The 12462-nt window shown below is 43.8% G+C and overlaps 1 protein-coding gene across 1 annotated transcript in view; it reads left to right on the top strand.

Annotated features, from left to right (window-relative positions):
* The first annotated feature begins 208 nt into the window (after positions 1 to 208).
* LOC149361769 (monocarboxylate transporter 12-like) overlaps positions 209 to 12462 on the top strand; it is a 100630-nt gene continuing 88376 nt past the window's right edge. The window contains exon 1 of the mRNA XM_089572808.1: positions 209 to 336. The gene's annotated coding sequence lies outside the window, so the exon portion shown is untranslated. The remainder of the gene's footprint in view (positions 337 to 12462) is intronic.

Below are 12462 nucleotides of genomic sequence, written 5' to 3'. Positions count from 1 at the left end.
GCTCACACCAGAATAGACTCACGCCATATAGTCGAAGGGCGCATGTGTTGTTGCGGATGTTGAATTGGGGAAGTTTTTTTTTATTTACTTTCCTGTGGCCATAAAGTGCGCGCAAATGCGTTTTTCTTTTTTAATACTTCGCTAGCAGTCATCCGCTTCATGCATCCCACGCAGAAATACTATACTTAATTCGCGAAAGGTCGACATTCTTTCTTGTTCTATAACAGACATACAGCCCTGTCAGGCAGCGCAAAAGTTTGCTAGTTACTTATAAGGCTGTCGAAAACAGTTCGGCGTGAGGAAGATCGTGAGAAGAAAAAGGCTAGCACAAGTAAGGTGAGTGCTAAACGTACTGGGTAAGAGCAATCTCATTTTCCTTTAGGCCACTGTAAAAGTAAAGCTGAAAAAGTGCTTGCCTTCCGGCCGCACTCAATTGCGCCCATTGGTTCATATCCAGCTCCTGTCCACTGCTTCTGGCTTTGAAAAGAAACAACTCGTTAATTCGTGTGCTAAACTGAAGTTGTACTAGTTTCGTTAATGCCTTAAAGTAATACGCCCTTAGGTACCTGCTACCAGAACTGTTAACGTTTCTACTGCTATTTCCTTTCAGTACCTTGCTGCACAACTGTTATTTGAAGTCTTTGCATGACCAATAGTGTTTTGGAAAGGTATTAAGTACTGGCATGATATATGCTGTATATACTTTTTTTCTGCAGGCGTATCCATAAGGTAGTCGATGTATTTATGAATGCGCCTTCCGAATGCATTTAGATTCCTTCTAAACGTGAATGCGATCTCTTTGTAATTTTCTGCATTTACAAAACCCAAGTTCGCTGAAACGTTAAAGTCGTGCCTCATGACGAAATTTTCTGGAATAGGCCCGATACTACTGACGATCTTGAAGGATAACGAGGCATAGTTATCGAATTTTTGCCGGCCTTCAAGAGATCTGCTGTTGGTTTTATTGATCATGGCGATGGCCGCAGTTTAATCACAGCACTAGAAATTCACTACTTATGAGAAACGGGTAGTGCGCTCCAAGTCTCTCGCCGATTTCTTGGTGGACATCCACCATTCTCGCCCAATTTTCTTCGACGATAGCCACGTTCTGCCGGTCTAGCCGCCATCTTTGCTTCATTTCTACGTTACCGAAGGTGCTGTTGTCATTATAGAAAAGGTTTTCAATCTCTCTACTCATACGGTTCCATGAAGCAGCAGATAGACTGCCGTTAAACATTTCGAAACTCGATTGGAACGAACGAAAAATAATGTAGACGGTGAATAAGCCGGAAGGAATTTCAAAGAACACAAAGCGCAAGACGCCCTGGTGATAATTAAGGAGTTAACGGCATTGCGAAATGATACTGTTTTTTGTTTGCACCAAGGCTGGTTCGACTTTCGCTCGGGGCGAGTTTGTGGCGAAGGTGTGTGTGTTTGTGTTTTTTTTTATAACCATTCATCGGAAATTTTCCGAACCTTTTGAAAAGTTTTGGCAGCTCCTTAATTTCCAGTCTCAGGTTCATCCCGCTATTTAGGGAAAGTGTTTGTTGTCGTGAGTGCAAAGAATCGGGGGTAAACTCACTTTGTGATCACACGCGTGCTATGCTTTAATGAACACGCTGAATCAGTGAACGATGGACGTGGCAAGATCCATCACTTCTTACAAGGCAAGTACCCGGGTTATTTCAATGGTCAGGGGTTTGAGAAAAGCTTGCAAAGGTATTGTGTTATTTTTTCGTGTCCGTGGTGCACCAAGAAGAAATAAATAAAACTAAACAAATAAAAAATGAAGTAAATAAGTTACTAAGGAATGGAGTCGTGAAGTCCGTTAGAGGAAAAATTATCACTAAAATGCTTGATCTAATCCTGCGACGTTGAAAAATATTATTAATGTCAGGGGTGCAGTATTAATTAAACCGGAAAACGCCCTCTCAGCCCATGTGTATTGGCACCGTATTATCTATACGACAGTAGCGATTTGTTGTGTATTTTTGGCAAACGGAAAGCACCGATTTCTAGTCACGTATTTTAAGCAATAGGAAGGCAGCGATTTCTTGCTATGTATTTTTATTTCGCTGACCAGCACTTAAGCATTTGGAAGTTCTGTCAGTTTTCCTCAGTTGCGAGAACATACACACTAATAGAGCATTGTAATTCTCAAAATATGCTTTGATGAGAATCACTAGTAACCCGCGAATTTTCCTTACCGGAAAGTTAATTTTTTTTACTCCTCCGATCCTTCATAACCTGCAATTCAGAACAAGCTTCCTTAATTCATGGTGGAAAACCTCCTCCCAAAAGCTTATTTAATATGGTCGTTCTCGAGGGATTTTTTGAAACGATAATTGGGCTGTAAGGAGCCTGTTAGATATCTTTAAGACGAATAGACTGCGTCCATTAGTGATCAAGAGTTCTGCACAGTACATACGTTTATCGAAAACTTGCCGTTCTCGCGCTCTTGCGCAGCCGTGGCGGCGGCTGAAATGCTAAGCGAGGAAAAGCAAAACTGTTCTTGGAATACGCTCGGCCGAAATAGAACGGCGAAAATAAAAAAAATACAACTGTTGCAGATAAAAGAATAAATTCATGCGACGACAAGCTATAACAGTAGCTGCTCGGGTTAAATCGCAATAAACTCACAAATAAATAAAATTGTGTATATATCGAACGATTTTAGCCTATAAAGGCCTACCCAACATTTTGCACAAGCCTGGCCTGAGTGGTAGGTTACATATTGCAAAACCAAGCTGACACATTCAGAGCAATTTTGAGTCGATATCCAGCAAGGATTTTTATTTACGCAACAACCCAGGTCAAAAGAACTTACAGAAAGCAATGTCAATGTGGAACCAGAAATGTTCTACGCAAATAAAAGCTTGTGGTTTGACTATACGTATATTGCAAATACTCGCATGCAGTAGAAACCGTGGAGTACTTGAGGCAGCTTAAATTACTTACTAAACTTTGATTTTGTGCAATGAAACACATTACAGTATATAGAACCTCCGAGTAATGTTTTTACCCCGTAGCTCTCTTGGCCTCGAAAAGAAGCTCTGGAGATTCCAATGACGCCTCTGGTAGCTCAGGCGGCCAAGGGCGAGATACGCTGCAGAATAACCCCATAAAGGCAAACTCGAGGTAGCAGCTGTGTTCCATCACAGTGTCTCGCTCATCTCCGCCATAGCAAAGACGTTATCGTTAAGGATGAAGGCAGTGGTGTCGTTGAAAGAATCGTCCAAACTATTCGCCAGGAAAAAAATATGGGTCTAATCTTCACTAAAAATACGTAGCTCTTGCCTCAGATACTGCGATGCCTAGTTTTCGTGCGCGTGGAGAGACGAGGATGCTGCGCAGAAACAGAGTGGGGCTGCAGGCATGGAGAGTGGCGGCAATCATTTGTGTGGCGATGGAAGGAACCAACCCTCCTCGGGGTACTAAGAACATGGCAAGCGCTTTTAACCAGCTACATGTATGATTGCGGCAGGTCTGCAGGTGGCAATACTGGCAATAGCCGGCCACTTTAACAACAGCACCACCGGGGCAAAAATAAGAAGGTTGTCGAGGGAGCGCGTAGAGTAAACACAAAATGGGGGTAACCGGTTTGGCGAAAAGGTCGCCGTATGCTTCAAGGGGCGAGACGGGACAACCACTTCTGCCCGTGTTATCCTAATGGCGTCGTCTTTAAAATGCAATGAAATCGATGCCGTTGAGGACGTCCCTGACTCGTTTCCCTTCAAACGAAGACTATTCCTTGTACACCCTTGAACACTGCTGAGGCCTTCACCTTGTAGCTGGGCGCCGCGCAAAGCCGTTTGTCGGCACTCAGCTTTCGCACGGCATGACGGATTAAGATGTCAGAAAAGGCGTGTTTAGAGGAAAGCCGATTGTTGAAACATGCTTTGTGGATTTTGTACCACAAGGTGGCCACATATTTTCGGTAAACAGTTGAGGGGGCATTTAACTACACCACATGTTCAGAATCCGCAGTCCCCCCGGCCTGCTCCTGATCTTCCGTCATTGCTTCTGGCCTCATACACTGAGCCTGTGTAGCCGACGGTTCACCATCATCACGTACATACTTCTATGGTCACCTTATCTAATTACGGAAATTTTGAATTACGCTAGGCACACATGGCGTTGTTTCTGGCAACATTCCAATCTGAGTCGTGGAGCTGTTCTACACGTCTCAATTCACAGAAGCGCACCTGCTCGTTTTCATCGTGCCCACCACCCCCATCGGCCATTTGACGTGGACAGTGTGTCTGTTACTTGCCATTGTCCAGCGTACCTGCCGCCTAGGCTATGCCACACTACCTACCAATCAGCTTTAGGCAGTGTCACGTGATCTCATGACATCACGCGCAGCGTCGAGCGATCAGTAAATTTCATGATAGCCGAAGCCGGATGCAGAAGAAAAAGCTCCCCCTGCGGCCATGAACGCTGGCGCAAGGAACCAAAGATCGGCATAGAAAAACACAAAAGAAAGAAGAAAATATAGCTGGTGCAGATAGCGATTGACGTGGCAGAGTATGCATATGCATTTGTGTTTCTCCTGCACGGAGCTCCCGCTTCATCGGGCTCATTCACGCCGTGCGGGTGGGTGGTATGATCCAATCTCTCAATCACTGTGTGCCACTGCATTCCATAATAAATTAAGTAGTCACAATGTGACATGCCGTGGACCCTCTCCACTGCCCCGAGACGCCACCTTTTGCCTTCCACCCTCTCTTCATCCTCACTTCGCTTACTCTGTAGTGTCCTCTGAAAGTAGATAGAGGATTTTCTTCTCGTACTTTGACACCTGCCAACCATTGCTTCGACAGAGTGTCAGATTTTTTCTCGCTCAAATGGTAGTCCATTGAAAGCGCATTACTCAGCTTCATGCGCCTGCATCACCGGTTGAGGGTGACCAGCCGCTCACCCACGGCCGCTCACTTTTTGTCAACGGGCCTGCTTTAGATGGCTGTCATTGGAGCAGGCCAGAAAAAACTACAAGCGTAGGCAAAGAGGTGGTTCACTAGATTCTGTTGGTGGTAAAGGTCAAACAACGGTTGCGCTGCGAAAATCTTGGGTGTTGGCTGAACAATTTTGGCATTGCAGCTCCAGAAAATTGGAACGCGATTTGTTTACATCGAAAAGTGTGCGGAAAAAAATTTGCAAAATCTCAATCCGAGCTTCGAGTTTTGCATGGGCCTCGCAATGCGCGCTAGCTATGCCCGCTGCCGAAAACAAAGCGGAAATGAGGTAAATCGTTGCAATTTCGAAAATTTCGAGATGGTTCCTATAGCCGCCTTTGCTTATAGGCTCTGAACATGATTGTGACAAAGAACTTCACTCAAAACCAACCAGAAAGCTGGGTCTTTTGCTTGAGTGCAACCGAAACACACTTGTATATCCGAGTAGACAGCGAAGGCCAGACGTGTAACGGACGCGGGTCAACGGCAGCATAGCGCCTCGGTACACTGAGGGTGTCCGGCAGCTGGGGCTTTTGTGCTGGCGGAGCGGAGCCACCTTATGCTGCTTGACGTTTGAGCTCACGCGCTGGAGTACAGCTCCTTCATTGACTCCATTGGACCGATCAAAAGCGCCGCAAGAGATTTGTACGTCAGTATCTGGATGTTCAATGATTCCTATATATGAGAACGTTTCTCTGCTAGAGAATCGCTTGTGCGTGCATACTAGCATATTAACTCGATAGCGGTAAAGGGCCTGTTAACGAGAAAATTAGGCGTGCGCGTTGCGAGGGAAAAATAGAGTGGCGTAAGGTGGTGTAGGTCACTTGACCTTGTGCCATCCCCACAACCTTTCCACCGAATAGCGAGCAAACTCACTGCCGTGGCATTGTCTGTTAAATTAGCGACTGATCGCCAGAGGTGTCTCGGTAAGAGCAACATGGGTCACACAAACTCCACCGATGGCAGCGCTAGGGTTCCCTGGGCAGTGGCGCATCCGTTAACCGCTGCACCATTGTGGAAGGAGCGGTATGAGGACTCCAAGCACCTATGAATGGAAAGTTAAGAATAACCAATTCCGCATATATGGACATTACCTCTTTAACGCTCTCACGTCACGTGCTCAAGGCAGAGCTCAGTGTCCCCTCATATTTTATTCTTGCGTTTATCTTTAAGAACAGGGCTACGCCTAGCATCTTTGCTCCTCCACAATAGCGTCCCTTATAGTCCACGTGTCGCGTAAGGGTATTTAATCTCATATTTCAGTGGTTAATGCGCTGGCATTATAACCCTTATGGCAAAAAATCGTCCCCCCTTCTCTCCGCCTCATGCCTAGGCGGCAGGAGGCAAAGTGTACGGAGGGAAATAGGTCTCATCACTATCAGCGGTCAGTGGGCCGGGAGAGAAAGTGGGATAGGAAAGGAAAAAAGAGAGTGGGATGCTGCGGGTAATAAAGTGTATAAGTAGAAATGGTGAAGGAAACTACGAAAGGAGATTGACGAACATGATCAAGCCACCCGATCGCACGGTCTGAACTAGTCTGCGGCTACTTCCTTCTGAGGAACAGCAATGCAATTTGTACTGTATCGCAAATAGTCCTTTGATCGGATAAATATGTTCTGGTATTTGCCCTTGTGAGAGCCACAGAATTTAAGAGGCGTTCTCGTATTTTGTTTCCCATGCTATATAATTGCCGTGCATATAATATATGTATTTTAATCACGCGAAAGGCAACGTATTGTTGTACAAGATGACGAAAAAGCTTCCTCGATCTATTTTTCGCTTCGCGATCAGTTTTTAACGATTCAAATGCGATATTTTAAATGACCCTCTGGGAAGTCATCAGTCTACCGTCATCTAGTCCGATAATTCCTGCAATGCCGCAGCGCTATAAACTTCACCATGTGGACTGGTATTATTAGAACAAGTGCCACTCTGGAAAATGAATTTTGCGACGATCTCAGAACAGGTCAAATTAGTGAAAAGTTTAGCGAATGCATAATAGCGGCTGGAACATTTGCTATGCCCCAAACAACAGGACTCCTAAAGAAGAAACACTAACTATGGTGGACACAAGAAAACATAATAGCGGCTGGAACATTTGCTACGCCACAAACAACAGGACTCCTACAGAAGAAACACTAACTATGGCGGACACAAGAAAACACAATAGCAAAAAAAGAAGCCGAAAAACAAACCTATGGCGCTCCCTTTCGGTATCCCGCTGCAGAGAACTCCCTTACCTTTTTTGAACGCTAAGGCCAGAGCGTGGTACGTTCGAAGCAATGCAGAGAAAACATTTTGGCAGAAATATGTGCCCTCAATAAACTGTTCAAAACATCAAAGAAAATGCGTGAAGACGTTTCCAAATTCACTGATGACCATACTCATTTCACATTGGCGCTGTTGACAACACCCGGTACACAAACATCGCTAGAAGAAGAGGCCAATATATTGGGAGAGCATTCTGCTGAAGTCTCAAGCTCGTTCAACTAAACAAACACTCTCCAGAAACACAAAGCAGTAAATGAAAAACAAAAACTTCCATCTGGAGCAGGTATGCATGAGGACTACAACCAGACTCTCACACTGAAGCAATTTAATAAGGTATTATCTTCTTGTAAAGGACAGCACCAGACCCAGACAATGTGCATTAGACTACGCTTGCCACTTTGTCTGAGGGTGTCGTAGAGGGACTGTTGAATTTCTTTAATAAAATATGGATGGCTGAAAATATACCCGATGAGAGGAAAAAAGGAGTCATAGTACCTTTTCTGAAACATGGAAAAACCTCAAACAAGCACTTGCAGTTACAGGCCAATAGCCCTCACCAGCTTCATTGCTAACTCTTTCGAAAGTGTAATAAGCATTACACTGACCTTCTTACTTGAATCCCGGAAACTATTAGACATACATCAATGTGGATTTAAAAAGCATGCTCGACCACTGACCAACTTGTCCGCCCAGAAAAAGCCACCCGGGAGGCATTTCTTCACAAGAAACACTGTGTCGGGGTCTTCTTCGACCTGCAGAAGGCCTATGATACCATATGGAAGTTCGGTACCCTCCGTGATCTAGCAGAGCTAGGTATCCGCCGCAGAAAGCTGAACCGTTTGAACGACTTTCTAGCTAACCGCACCTTCCGAATCTGCCTAGGAGCAACTCTGTCCTTGACTTTCACCCAAGAGAACGGTGTACCCCGAGGTTGTATTCTAACCACGACACTATTCTCAGTAAAAAAGAATTCCTTAACTAAAGTAATACCTAAGTTCATAATGTATTTGGTTTATGTGGAGCACCTACAGATAGCAATCACTTCCTCCAGCATATCTGCCTGTGAGAGTTAACTACAAATCACAGTAAATGAACAGTCTGCTTGGGCAGAGAGAAACGGATTAAGATTTTCTCCTAAAAAAACAGTAGCTGTTCTGTTCTCACTGTGACGACGCCTACAGGTCGACCTCAATCTATGCCTGAACCAAAGCGCACTACCGATAAAGAAGAACACATATTTTTAGGCGTCACTTGTGACAGCAGACTAACATTTTTACCATAAACTAACTACCATGAAAAACGAGCTTCTCAAGCTCTTAATGCTTTAAAAATGTTCTCAAGAAAACGGTGGTGGTCCGATAGAGCATGCCTTTTTAGAAATCTATCGCTGTTTGGTGCGCTACAAGTAGCATGGGTGCATTGTACATGGTTCAGCAGGAGCATCCTACTAGGAAGAATTTGACCCTGTTCACAACCTTGGTTTGCGCCTATCATCTGAAGCATATAGAACATCGTGTAGTAGCAGCCTTTACGATGAAAGTAATGAGCCCGCTTTAGAAGATCGATAAATCGCACTTGCATGCACATACGTCTTAAAAACCATCTCTCTTCGAAAGCATCTACGCCACCCATTGACACCAAGTGTCCATCTATAAGATTAATCAACAACAAATTGCATTTTATCAGGTTAATAATACTGTCCTTTGAAGCCAAATGCGAAGCGTTAACTGCACTAGAATCCACCATTTGCCATTTGCCACCATGGTGCTGTCTCCCCGCAGTACATGACTTCACAAAGGCACAATTGGACAAAAAGCACAATCCAAATGAAAGCATATTACACACATTCTTCCCAGTGCAAGAAAAATATGACACTTACGCAGAATTTTACACTGATGGCTCCAGAAAGAAACGCTCTTTGGATGCGCAGTAATTGAAGTGAAAAGAGAAAAAATGATACGACTGCCACTGTGCGCATCGATTTTTACTTCGAGTGTTACGCCATCTTCGCAGCTGTCGAAAAAAATAGTAAAATAGAACATCAAAAACAGCATCATCTACACCGATTGCCTCACTATGCTCAAAGGACTGCACTCCAGAAATGCTGCCGAACCTATAATAGCAAACATCCTATATAACATATTTGAAATCAGAAAACAAAAATGTAACATTATATTCTGTTGTGTGCCTAGCGATGCTGGAATTTTTGGTAATGAAAAACCAGATGCATGCGCTGCACAAGCTCGAAATGACGAAATAAATCAATTCAACGTACCGCACAGGGATTTTTACAAGTTAATGTGCATTAAACTGACAAGTAAGTGGCAGTATACATGGGAGGAACACACAAACAACAACCTGCACTATATAAACCCCATTTTAGAAGAGTGGAAATCATGCAGACATCAGAGATGTTTTACAGAAGTTATCTTATGTTGGCTACGCATCGGACACACAAACATTGCACACAACTTCCCACTGAGAAAATAAGGCGATTGTCTCTGCGAATTGTGTGGCGATGAACTCTGAGTAAACCACATTTTAATTTCAAAAAAGTATTTTAGAAAATTCTACATTAAATGCATCTACTTGCACCACACGTTGATTTTAGGTGATCAAGCGCTGATTGATTTTTCAAGCATTTTCAACTTTCTCAAAGAAGCTAGTATTTTAAACAAAATATAGATATCTCCTTTAACACAAACATTCTAGCCCTGTGTTTGGCGCTTTAATGTCTTTCTTGCTTTTGCGCCGTAAAACTCAGCATTACTAACTAGCTGGCTCTTCCGGCACAAATTAAGATTGCTAAGTATAAAAAACTGACATCAAGGGACTATCATGTCTGGCAGGCGAATAATTCTAAAATTCAAAAAGTCAAACTTCCGTCTGTTTATTATAAGACATTTTGCACCACTCCAGGCGGAATCACTGCGACTTAGCGGAAAAGAAAAGCCATTTGGTGTTTTCTTTGAACATTTAAATAAATATCAACTGCTTCAAAACTATGCTTGTCTCTGCTGGAGTTGAGGGCGCCAGTATTTTTACCAACATTACGCAACAATGGCATGACACCGCTTATAGCTTTGCTGTTATTTTTCCATTTTGCTCAGACCTGAGTCCGGGGCTATGCAAGCGAATTTCTTGAGTTGGTTTTAGACAAGCACAGGTTTCTTTAAGGCATGCAGGGTATGAGGGAGGTGACCACGCGGGCATTATTCAGATTTCCTTACTCGAAAAAGCTAGAAAGATGCGCCTTAAGAATTCCGACCTTGGCAGCACTTCAGAATCTCCTGTGTTTGTTAATGAACACCTGGGCCCTACTCTCAAGCTTCTTTTGGGAATGGCTGCTGCCAAAAAGCGTTCTTCTGGCTGGAAGTCTGTCTGGTGCCGCAACGGAAAAATTTTCGCTAGAAAGTCAGATGACTCTGACGCATTGGTCATCAAGCAGGAAAGCGATCTTGCAAAGATGCAGTGAAAGTGTCCCTGTATCAGCTAGGACTTGCAAAAAGGGGAAAAAAAGAAACAAACAATGAAGCAGAACATGGAAACTAACGTTCGTTGGAGCGGCGCTGTTAGGTCTAAAAACGTTTCCTGTCAGGACGTTGAACGCGTGATGGTACCACTAATTCACAAAAAATGGAACGGCATACGGTGGAAGTTTTCAGACTTCCACACAACAGATTGCAACAAAGCTAACGTGGCACCAACGATTACGCTTAGAGCGGAAACCAGAAACCCGCCTTCATCGCCCTTTTGTTACATGTACACTAGGTTTGCAGTTGATTTTGACAATGCACGTCTCTTTCTTTTGTGCCCGCGGGAGTTTGAAGTCCCTTTTTCTATACGCAGACCTTCAAAAGTTAAAGCACTGCCGATATTGCTTGCACAAAGCATTTTCAATGAGTCGTCATATGTTAACGCAGGTTTCTGCGTACATTTGTTATCGACCAGTCTGAATGTAAGCCTAATGCACCGCCTCCAGTATGAATGGTGCGCAACAACGCGAAGTTGTCTGTCCGCATATTTCAAGCGCTGGTCGTTTGATAACGTGTGGCTGACGTATAAATCTGTCTTAATTCTCTCACGACGGCTTCATGTATGAGCGGCTTAGTTCACGCGACGGAGCTGGACGGCTGTGCATTCGGTGATTCTCGACAGTGTTTGAACTGCATTCATTTTAATCTGCGATCTCGCAGGAACAAGGATGGCGCTCTTGAGGGTTTCTTTATCCAAGCCAATATTATATTTCATGTAGTGATGTTTTCAGACACCTAGTTTGACTGTGAAGAGGACGTGATTAAGCTATCTGGCTACAAATCTTACTTTGTTAATCGTGTAGGTAAACGTGGTGGCGGTGTATCGATGCTAATTTCTAACGAAATTGAGTGTGAAGTTCTTGATTAGTTCTGTTGTGCTTCTACTGACTTCGAAGTGCTTGTACTAAAATCGCGCAAATACTTATTGTGTAGTTGTCGTCCACCATGCGGTGACGTCTCCTCATTTTCCACTTTCATAGATTCTTTGCTAGAGTTTGTCAATGCTCAAAACCTCTACATTATATTGAGTGGAGATTTCAATATTAATATTTTGGCTGAGAATACGCCCAAAGATGAAATTTGAATCCCTTTTGAATAATCACTCATGCCAAAATGTGATAACGTCACCTACACGGCTAGCAGCTGGCTCCCAAACACTTCTTGATCTTTTTATAGTTAAAGGGAAACTGCATAGGTTTTAGAAATCAGCGAGCTTAAGAGGGTCGAATGTGTGAAACTTGGAGGTAAAGCATGCGAAGTCTTTTTGGGCTAGCACTTGAAATAGAGAAGTAATCACCTATTAAAATCCGGACACCCTTCAAGCTTCTCCGCAGCGCACAACGCCAAGTGGGAGGCGCATAATGATGTCATCGAAGGTATCGGTACATTTCCAACGCACAAATGCCTGCTTTGAAAGAAAAAAACCAACGCCACCGAAGGCGAACCCTGCCGAGAGTTGTTTGGCAGCGTCTAAAGCGTGAGCGCAGGATATGGCTGACGACAGCGGTAATTTGAAATCATACCTTCCGTGACGTCACGCTGAGGTTTTCTGCACTCCTCCAGTGCATTGAGGAGAAGCGCAAAATTCAATCGTCGATTACGTCACTATTTTAAGCGCTAGTGCAAAAACACTTGGCATGCTTTACGTACAGCTTACATAGATTTGAGTCCTTGAATATCGCGAAATTTTCAAAAAAGTG

Source organism: Amblyomma mixtum, chromosome 2 (genome assembly GCF_055824585.1).
Source record: "Amblyomma mixtum isolate Tamu chromosome 2, ASM5582458v1, whole genome shotgun sequence".
NCBI classification, from domain to species: domain Eukaryota; kingdom Metazoa; phylum Arthropoda; class Arachnida; order Ixodida; family Ixodidae; genus Amblyomma; species Amblyomma mixtum.
The sequence above is the reverse complement of the archived record's forward strand: the minus strand, read 5'-3'. Positions and strand labels throughout refer to the sequence as shown.